Raw genomic sequence first — 11,258 nt, 5'->3', positions numbered from 1 at the left:
TACCCATCTCTGCCACTGCAGCACAAAACCAGCCACAGGCATTATGTGAACGAATGGATGTGGCTTTGTCCCAGTAAAACCTTATTTGAAAAAGTAGGCAGCAAGCTGGCATGCTCCACAGGCTGTAGCTTGCTGCCCCCTGGCACAACAGATGTCTTGGATTAAGGTGGCATCTTAAGATGGCATCTTAAGGTGGCATCTTAAGAGAAGGCTGCTGTGGTGTAAGCCAAGCTTAAGTCAGCAAAAGGGTGCAAATCCCTTGGCTTTGAGCAAAGAGCAGGATACTCAGAGCAGGAGTACCCAAGGCTGAGGTAGCTTGTATCAGCCACCAGGGCTTTGTTGTCTGGGATAGAGCATTAGGTAGGTAGAAAACACTGGGAGTTCATTTGTGTGAGCCATGATGCTGAACATCTAGTGCAAAGGAGAAACAATCCGGCTCCTTCTTTCTTTCTGAGCCCCTTCTACCTAATTGCAGACAAATCAGATTAAAAGTGAGGTAGCAGTTCATCAAAGAGGAACACATGCAGGGGAATTTCAGGAGAGGGGTCCCCAGCTTTTAGGACTGATGGGCCCGAGTGCCTAAGTCACTGTATTCAGACTCATAGAATACAAAAGGCACGGATTCAGCTGTCGTGTCCATGCTACTTGGACAATGATTGTGTTGGACACTGCCAAAACTTCTTTTTTAATACCATTAACATCTGGGATTTAAGATTGGCTCTTTCTAACATGGAGAGTCTCCAGTATATATTAGCAGGAGTTCTTAAGCCCCATTTGCTCTAGTGTGAGTCCAGTGTATCACACAGATGATGTCATATTGGAAGTATTAAGGTGAACGTGTCTCCCTAACATTATTATGTTGAAACATAGACTCACCCAGTGTGATTGTACTTAGAGAAAGGGCATTTGGAGAGGCAATTAAGCTGGGTATGGTGGCACATGTCTGTGATTCCAGTTACTTAAGGAAGCTGAGACAGGAGAATTGTGAGTTTTGAGGGTTACTAGGACAACTTAATGAGACCTTGTCTTAATGAAAGGAAGAAGCAAAGAAAACTAAAGGCAGTTAAGTTTGAATGACGTCCCAATAGTGATGTTCTAATCTAATACAACCAGTGTCCTTAGCAGAAGGAAAGAGACCCCAGAGGTCTGTGTGCGCAGATCAAAAAGCCAATAGAAATTACAGTATAAAGGAGATAACCTACAAACCACGGAGAAACCTCAGGAGGTGTCAGATCTGCTGATATCTTCAAACTGGCCTCTCAGTATTCAGGGCTGTGAAGAATAAATTTCTGATGTGTCCCATCCGGTCTGTATTTTGTTATATCAGCCCTAGCAGATGATGCAGTGGACAGATCAGAAACCTCAGACTCTGCACCTGATTCCTGTTTTATCACACTTATGTCTGCAGGGTTAGCTGACAAGCCTTGCCGTTTTTTAGACATCTCACAAAATGAAGATTGGGTAGAGGAGAATAATCAAGAAAAAGAAATTCTAGCTCTTTGGATTCCACCCTCACTTCTAACCCATCACCAAAATTATGTTTCAGCATCTTAGCTCACTGAGAGCTGCATTGTGGAGTTCTCAGGACATGTTAGAGGAAACATCACCAGCTGACAATGCATTTCTTACACTGTTGTACTGATTTCCTGTAGGGAGCCATGTTTTCTTCCTCAGTGGTCCTTCCTAGTGGAAAACCAATGAGTCATGTGGCTGTACTTTGCAGGCAGTTCTTTCTAGGGACATAGTCAAGCAGTAGATAAGATGGTCTCGAGTCTGCCCCCAGAGGTTCGCTGAAATGCTTAAGGATACAACTTTGGTCCCATAAGCTGCTCAGTCTCAGCTTGTTTGTTTAGGATCGGTGTGACTCGGAGAGCTGCCTTCGAGCTTCTGGTGGGTTAATATGGAGTCCTGCTATGTTTGGATTAACATTTCGGTCAAGTCGAAAGGAAAATACAAAAACTCAAAGAGAAAGCCAAAAGTAGACCATGATGATTTATGGTATTTGTTCAACTGACTGAGTCTGAGACTCTGAGGACCCTAGTGGAGACCAAGACTTCAGGGCTTCACCCTGTCAACTGGAATCTGTCACTACTGGCCTTAGATGCCACCTGAGATAAAGAATGGGTTTAATCTTCGCCTGTTTTGAACTGAATAACTGGAATGGCCAACAGAGTAGGGTGCTCATGGGGCAGTATTCCTGATGACCAAGGCTAAGAGATGAACAATGGATATTGTTTGATATGGTCCTCCATGGGCCTCTTCACAACCCATAAGTGAGGTACCTTGGGTTCTATGTGTTAGATAGTCTTTCTGAGAATTTATAGAGACTATCCTTGGAAGATACCATTTCTTCTTCCATATAATCTCAGAAGACAGAGAAGATACTATCTCTCTGTAGGGAGAATAGCATTGCCTAAGTTCACTATAAAAGATTTGATTTTCCTAAACCCAGAATTCCTCTTCTGTGATGTAACCTACTATGTTATATGCTCAGGTAGAGCCTCTTCATGCTACTCTGTAGGAGTTGAGGCATGGGGAATTGTTATAAAAATGCTGAAATTCTGACTACTATTTCTTTTTTTTTCTTTTTTTCTTTTTGGTTTTTCCAAGACAGGGTTTCTCTGTATAGCCCTGGCTGTCCTGGAACTCACTCTGTAGACCAGGCTGGCCTCGAACTCAGAAATCCACCTGCCTCTGCCTCCCAAGTGATGGGATTAAAGGCGTGCGCCGCCACCACCACCCAGCCCGACTACTATTTCTTGTAAACAATAAATGATCTATCATCTCAGATCCAGGAATGCCATGTTCCCCACCAATGTGGCATGATGCTAACCCACTAAGTTGAGGAAAAGGTAAAATACCAATTCTTAGCACATATAGTGTGAAAGAGGGCAGTGTGCATGTGAGCAATCAGGGAATAACCTGCTAGGCTAGTAAGAATGGGTGGACAGAAGATCATACATAGGCTTAGGTGCATCCTGGTGGAGTCTACGGCAGACCACTCTATTTTTAGCTAGGCCAAAGCAGTTTTCATCTAATATGAAACATGCTTTTTAAAAAATTTATTTATTCATTTTATTCACTTTACATCCCAATATTAGTCCCCTTCTACCCCCAGCACTCCCTCATACAGATCCGCCTCTCATTCTTTCCCTTCTCACCTGCCCCCCCCCCCCAACACCGAGTCACTGCAGTACTAGGCAAATCCTCTCCCACTGAGGCCAGACAAGGCAGGACAGTTAAAAGAATGGAATCTGCAGGCAGGCAGCAGATTCAGGAACACACCCCTCCTGCTCTTCAGGTTCCTCAATTGTCCCCCCAAATCTTTCATAAGACCCCCTAAGCTAGATCTAGTGGTTGCCTGTGGGTCTCTGCAGCTCTTTCCATTGACTGCAGGGTGGAGCCTCTCAGAGGACAGTTATGCTAGGCTCCCTTAGGCAGGCAACAGATACAAGGACAGCCCCTGCTCCAGCTGACAGGGGGCTAATATCCAAAATATATAGACTCAAGAAGTTAGACACTGACAAACCAAATAATCCAATATGAAACATGATTTGCTCTGACTTCTAGATTTACTTAGAAAGGGATGTTTTGCTTGATGTGTTTTCTGTTTTGCTGGGGATTGGCCAGTGTCTTATGAAAAGATCCAGGAAAATTTATTTTTTTCCAGAGTTTCTTTTTGTGTCCCTCTTTCCTTCCCAGGTATCTCTTTTCTTCAATGGAAGTCTGCCTTCATAGAAAAATCCATGAATGGCTAATTGTACAGAAGAATTCTGATTCAAATCATTAGTGCATTACTTTTCTTAGAGAATGTTCTTTGAGCTTATCTATATTTTTTTCGAAGAAATGGCTCTTGTGTGTAGAAGACATTTGCAGCATTCTCGAGCAGGCAGAAGTTTTCAGAAGAATTTTCTGGTACATTCTACTATGTATGCAAAAACGTAGCTTGGTGTATGTGACCAGTAAGGGTGCTGCTGATGGTTCTCTGATACTTCCTAACTATGAATAATTATTGCTTTCCTTAAGTAAAGTTATGGCACCCTAAAGCTGGAATGAAAACAGATCTAGAAATACATCACCTTTTAAAGATCTTTTGCAAATCTCCACTGGCTGCAATGTTCTAAGTCTTAATTTTTTATGCTAAGGGGCTCTTTGCAGAAATACGTGGGACATCTAAAGAGAGGATTTTAAAGTAACCTTCATTCTAATGAACTTGGCCCAATTTTGAAGGAATGGGAATGATTAACTCGGTGATTAATTGAGATTGCTAAAGGTGATGGCAGATCTGGACCTAAATGCTCCCATAAATTCCTCTCCCCTTGTTTGGAGTGAACATATCACAGGAGGAAGGGCAGAGGTTGTTGGAGTGAATGAGGTCATTGTCTTTGTAGGTTGATGGTGTCCTTTCACGGGGGTGGCAGTTAGGAGAGGGGATAACTCTTCATTGCTCTCACATTTGGACCATATGATACACTCCCTAATGTAATGTGAAATAGCATCATCAGAGTAAAGGGAAGAGGAGAGGACCTGGAAGCTCAGGACCGCTGCTGCCAATAATAGCAGACACCACCCGGGGAAAGCAGTTGCCCTCCAATGCTTCATCTCAGAAGACTTGACAGCCCAGAAAGACATGGCAGAGAACGAATGCCCTTGGACCTACGCTCTATTTTTTTTTATTTTCTTTTAAGACATTTACATTCCATCTTCTTTCCTCTGCCTTCAGATAACTTCCTGCCCTCACATAGCTCCCAGTTCTATTTTTATATCACTGTTATCCATACCCATATTTGTACCTATCTGTATCTAAATTCTGCATGAGAGAAAATGTGACGTTTGTGTTTCTGAGTCTGCTTATTTTCCTCAACACGATCATCTCCAGTTCTATCATTTCCCCTGAAAATTAGGAAAGACCTAATTTTGTCTTTAGAGCCCAATAAAACTCCATTGTGTGTGTATATATACAACACATTATATCCATTTATCTGCGGATGGACATCTCGATTGTTCACGGGTTGCACATCTTGGCTATTGCGAATTATGCTGCAATGAGTGTGATTTATAAGCGCATTGGTAGTATGCAGACTTAGATTCCTTGTATATAAAGATTTATATATTCCAGGAGCAGGGTAGCTGGACCATGTGTTTGCTCTACCTGTAGTTGTCTGAAGAACCTCCATGCTGACTTCCATCGCGGCTGAACTATTATGCAGCCTCACTAGTCTATAAGGATTCTCTTCTTTCCATGTTCTCACCAGCATTTGTTGTCATTTGGTTTCATGACAAAAGCCATCCTGACCAGGGCATGATGAAATCTCAAAAAAGTTTAAATTTGTATTTCATGGATGGCTTAAGGAATGTTGAACTTCCCCCCCAAATATCTGTTTTCCATTTATGTTTTGTCTTTTAAGATTTGTTCATTGGATGATTTCTCTTTGGTGTTTAAGTGTTTAAATTCCTTATAGATTTATTCTGGTCTTTGGTATATCTCTTTACTCAGTTGCTTCCTTTATTGTATGGGACCTTTTGAATTTCATGCAACCTTTTCTTCTTTTAAAAAAAATGTATATGGGTGTTTTGCCTGCATGTATGTCTGGGCACCACATGTGTTCAATGCACAGCAGAGGCTAGAAGAGGGCATTAGATTCTCTTGGGATTAGAGATACAGACAGTTGTGAGCTGCCCTGTGGTCACTGAGAATTAACCCTACTCCTCTGGAAGAGCAGCGAGTGCTCTTAACTGCTAAGCCATCTCCTAGCCTTCAGTCTTATTTGTAAATTCTTGGGGCTATCTTGAGCTATTCAAGGCCTTCAGAAAGTTTGTGACTATACACACATCTTGCTATCTCTTCTCCAATGCATGTTTTTGGTACCTTTGTATAAACATTCAGAATGGCTAGCTGTGTGGACTTATTTCTGGGTTCTCTAGTTTATTTCATTGGTATGCTCATCTGTTTTTAGTACTATGGTACCTTGTCCCCATGGCTCTGTAGTGTAATTTGATGTCAAGTTCTGGATACCTCCAACATTTGCCTTTCTGCTTAGTATGGCTTTGACTATTTGGGTCTTCCCTGGTTCCATAAACTCTAGGTTTATTTATTTTTTAATTTTGTGAGGTGTGCACTTGTTATTTTGAGGAGATTGTAGTGAATGTGTAGATCAGTTCCATAATATTGTTATTCCATGAGATAACATTTTTTTAAAAAAAAAACAACTTTTATTGGTTCTTTGTGAATGTTCCCCAGTCCTGCACATCTCTCCCTTTCCTCAAGCCTGCCTTCTGTCCTTGCAACCTCTGCTCCCCAACAGAGAAAAAAAAACCCTCATTGTGGAAGCTGTAGTGTGTCTCATTGTGTCTCTCAGTATTGCCTTTGCTTTGCTTGCAAATGTTCATTACAATGAGTCATTGGTCTGGTGGGAGGCCTCTGGCTTCTGCTACTCTATAGATACTGGACCTCATTGGGACTTCTCTTGGATATCCTGTTGTTTTGCTCTGTGTTATGGAGATACTGTAGTTTTGAAGCTGTAGGACCAGTCTCTTCATTTACTCAAAGCTCTGGATCTGGGCCTGAGAGGTACCTGAGTTGGTCAGCCCATTGGCTTTCTTGCTTTAATGCCCTTGAGGCTGACTGCCCAGCAACCCCTACATTCAGGGTTCTCTGCCCTGTTGGCCAGGTAAAAGATACAAAACTTGCTATCCCAAGTATTGCAACTGGTGAAGGACATGGCCAGTTCTTCCACTCTCATGATCCCACTCTCTTACCTACAATAGATGGTGAGGGATGAGAGAGAAGAGGAGGGGGTGTCTCCCACATCCATACCACTGCTCAATAGATGAGAGACAGGGCCAGGGCCATCACTCTTACACTTACACCTTTGGGACCACCTCACCTATAATCCCTACATCGAGAGCCAGCTCTAGTGTGCTGCCCAGTCAAGGTTCAGGGCCTGGCCCACTCTCCTGAGTAGTGAGGGGCAGGGCCAGCTCTCCCACCTGCTGTAGGTGGCAAGGAGTTAAGTTGGGTGGGGAAAGGGGTGGGGCTAGTTCCTCACAGCTCTTAACCATCAACATGTACCCTGGTGGCATCTGCATGCCCTTGGATGGTAACATGCCCCTGCTGCTACAGGGCCCATGGACCCAGATGCTGGCTACTCATATCAGGCTGTTCCTTGTTACCCTCTGGTTTCTAGTTTTACCTTTCTTCATTGTGCTCACTTTCTTCTGTTTCTTTCTCTTCCATTTCTTCACCACTGACTTGCTCCTCTTAGTAACACTGGGGGTCTCTGACTGTCTGGGGTCATCTTAGGAGTGGTCTCAGAAATGCTATGCCCTGCTTTTGCATTGTGGCACTGGGCAGGGGTCTTCTGGGATATGGTCTGTCCTCTGAGGCCTGTGCAGTGCCATACTGGTGGTCATCTCAGGCTAGCTCCCTGTCTGGGCCCTATCACACTGTTCTGGTTATTGTCTTGTCTTGCTTTTCCAGGGATTGTTAGGCTACTAATCATTCAGATGTTCACAGGTCAGAACACCGGGCATAGACATAACTTCTCTCCTCTCTGTCACCTATGGACACATATGTGACAGAGCAGCCACACCTGCAAAGCCTCTAGGGGAGGGAGTGTGGGAAATCTTGTCTCCTAAGATCTTCCTCACTATTTTTCTTTAAAGTTTTAAAGTTTTTGCTTTTGAAGTCATTTGTGTCCTTGGTTAGGTTTATTCCTAGATATTTTACTTTGCTGAAGCTATTGTGAATGAGATGTTTTCTAGATTTCTTTATCAGCAAAAGAAAAACTGATCAGTTTTGTATGTTGACTTTGTATCCTGTTACTTTGCTGAAAGTGTTTCTCATATTGAAGAGTTCTCTGGGGGAGCTTTAAAAAATACTGAGAATTTCATACCTGTATTCAATGTTTTTTGATTATATAGACCTCCTATTCTCTCCCTAATTTTTCTAGACCCTTCTCCCATAGTGTCTATCCAATCTCATTCCTTCTTCTTATAGTCCACTCAGCTCTGTCCTGTCCTCATGTACATGGGATAGGGCCATCCACTGGAGCAGGGGCATGCTAACAGGGACCACTTCCCTGAATAAACAGACTCCTTCTGCTCCAGCAGCTTTCAATGGTCAAAGTTCCTTAGCTACGGGTGAGATTTTGTGAGTGCCTTTCATAGGGAAGCCTGTAAGGTCTTTTAAGATTATAGCATCTGTGAATGAGGTTTCATTGAAGTGTTTTATATTTAAATGTCCCCTTGTCTGTTTCTCTTGCCATAGTGATTTAGGTGTGACTTTAAGCACTACACTAAGCAACAGTTGAGAGAATGGAAGAAAAATTTTTTTTTGGTTTTCCTTTGTTTAGTATGAAAGTTGATTATAGGCTTGTCACCTTTATTATTTTGAAGTATATGTCTGCTGGGCTTTGATACATTCTGCTGGGCTTTGATAATGAAGGAATGGTGAACTTTGTCAGAGACATTTCCTGTATCTCTTGAGATGACCTTGTGGTTTCTGTCCTTGAGTCTATTTTATGCTGTATAATATTTATTGATTTGTGCATTATTATGTCTCTTGAATAAAACCAACTTGATCATAATATATTCTGTTTTCAGTGTTCAAGTACTGAAAACTCAAGTTTACTGAGAAATTTCACATACATGATATTCAAGGAAATTGGTTCCCTGTGTTGTCTGTATCTAGTTTTGGCATCAAAGTAATACTGGTACCATAGAATAAATTTAATACTGTTCTAGTTTGTGGAGTAATGTGAAGTGCATAGTATGTTTTAATTAATTAATTAATTAATAAACTAATTAATTTCATTGAGAAGTTCTTTGGATCTACTTCAATATTGCTGCTCTTTATAGATCTATTTAGGCTGCTCATATTTTTTGGTTTAATTTCATTAGAACTTACATGACTAAAATTTATTAATTTCTTCTAGATTTTCCAGATTTTTGGAATATGTTTTCAAAACATATTCATCCTCTAATGGTCCCTGCATTTCCCTGATATCCATTGTAACCTCTCTCTTTTATTTTCAACTTTGGTTTTATTAGCTTAGGTCTCCTCTCCTACCTGTGGTGATTTTGGCTAAGAGTCTGCTGCTCTTCTGTGTCTTTCTAAAGAACCTGCTCTTTTGTTGTTGTTGATTGTTGTATTTTAGTCTCCATTTTTACTAACTTCACTCCTGATCTTTGTTATTTCTTTCCATATATTGAACTAATTTTGGATTTTTTCAAGTACCTTGAGACATTGTTACTGTATTTATTTGATCACTCTCTGATTTTTTGTTTTATTTATTTAGTGTGCATGTGTATGCATCAGAGCATTATGTGGGCATGTGTGTGAGGGTCAGAGGTTGACCTTCAGGAGTCGATTCTCCCTTTCCATCATGTGGGTCCTGGGCATTGAGCTCAGATTGATCTCAGATATCTTTATTTGCTGAACCTTCTCATCCACCCTCTCTTACATTTTTTTAAATGTAAACATTCATAACTATAAAATTCCTTTTAGGAATATCTAGGGTGTCTTTTTATTTATATTTGACTCCAATTACTTTTTTGTTTGTTTGAGACCGTTTTTTTGTTTTTTGTGATAACCTGGAATTCATTCCATAGACCAGGCTGACTCCAAACTCACAGAGATCCACTTGCCTCTGTCTTTTGAGTGCTGGGATTAAAGGCATGGACTACCACACCCAACTAAGGCTAGTAGCTTTTAAATGTCTTTCCAGACTTCTTCATTGACTCATTTATCATTGAAAACTCAACACCCTTCCCCAGCTGTAAACCTGTGAACTTCAATAATGACAGGCATGGAAAATATTTTCATGGGTACAGTGTTGGTGCACGTTTTGGGAACAAACAAGTACTTTCTTCTTGGATTTAAGGCCCATGCCACAGAAGGAAACACATGCCTGGTGTTGTAAATCTGGCCAAGAACCAGTGGTTGGGGAGTGCATGGTCCCCAGGAGTGAAGCTACTACTATTCTATTATTCTTCTAAATGGACATAGCATCAAACTGCCCTCTAAAATTGTATCTTTCTATCTATAGTTTAATGCAGTTCTCAGACTCACTGTAGAAGTTCCTTTGTGCACAAGATGGTGGTTAATGTAGAAATTCATGACTAGTGTAGAGAACAGGAGTCAGCGGGGTGCTCAGCCACAAATGGAACGTGTGTGTGGTTGCTTACAAAGACCTGCACAAGATCAAGCCAACCAATATTCTCTATAAAGTGAGAGGAGGTTTATAAACCCTGACTCTTAACTATAACCCTGAGGAGCTATGGGCAGTTGATTGCTTCTGGGGAAAGGGGAGTCAGTTTTCCTTAAGAGAATGGCTTCTGGTAGGTTGACCAAGTTCCAGTAGATGGCCCTATACCCAGAAATATGTGTAGCACAAGTTATAGTCAATAGGCAATTAAAAAAAAGACACAAAATTTTGGGGGGCAGAGAGGTGGAAGTGGTTATGAGGAGAGTTGAGAATAATTGGGGTGAATGTGGTTGCAATCATGTAAAATTCTCAGGGAATTAAAATAAATATTTAAAAGTAAAAACTTAAAAAGCATACCTTTCAAAATGCATGCATTTGTGTACTTTTTGTAGTGTTTTTGCTATTAATTTCTAATTTTATTTCACTATTATGTGATAAGATAGAATTTTAAAAATCATTTTGCATTTGTTATGATTTGTTTTATGTAATAAAAGGTCATACATTTTAGAGAAATTTCCATAGGCTTCTTAGAAAAATGCCTATTTCATAATTGTTACTTGTTTAGTCCAGTTGATGTATGGTGCAATTTAAGCCTGAAGTTTCTTTGTTGTTTCTATTCTGCATGACCTATGAAAGATTATGTTACTGAAGCCTTCTGCTTATTATTGCATTAGGACCTATCTGTCTTTTTGTAATCACTAGTGTTTGTTTCTTGGAATTGGGACTCTTAATGTTTGGTGCATATGCATGTACAATTGTTGCATCTTCTTTATCTATCATTCCTTTTATTAATATTTAGTGAGATTTATGGCTTGAAGTCTAGTTTATGAGATATAATAGCTGTTCTGTTGTCTTGTTTTAAGCTACCATTTGCTTGATGTATTGGCATCTATCTTTTTACTTTTAGTCTTTATATGTCTTTTTTCTGTGTTTCTGTGTATGTGTATGTATGTGTACATATTTGTGCTTGTGTGTGGATGTACATGTGTGTGTGTGCATGCATATGCATATGTGTAGAGATTAAAAGTTAGTGTCAGGTGTCTTCCTCAA

At 40.7% G+C, this 11,258-nt stretch overlaps 1 non-coding gene across 1 annotated transcript; it reads right to left on the bottom strand.

The window, feature by feature from the left end:
* Positions 1 to 7,482: 7,482 nt before the first annotated feature.
* On the bottom strand, positions 7,483 to 7,614 carry LOC127690368 (small nucleolar RNA SNORA17). The gene has a single exon (XR_007979086.1). It is a non-coding gene; the product is annotated as a small nucleolar RNA SNORA17 (small nucleolar RNA).
* Positions 7,615 to 11,258: the final 3,644 nt, after the last annotated feature.

The sequence above is a fragment of the Apodemus sylvaticus genome, chromosome 7 (genome assembly GCF_947179515.1).
Source record: "Apodemus sylvaticus chromosome 7, mApoSyl1.1, whole genome shotgun sequence".
NCBI lineage: Eukaryota > Metazoa > Chordata > Mammalia > Rodentia > Muridae > Apodemus > Apodemus sylvaticus.
The sequence above is the reverse complement of the archived record's forward strand: the minus strand, read 5'-3'. Positions and strand labels throughout refer to the sequence as shown.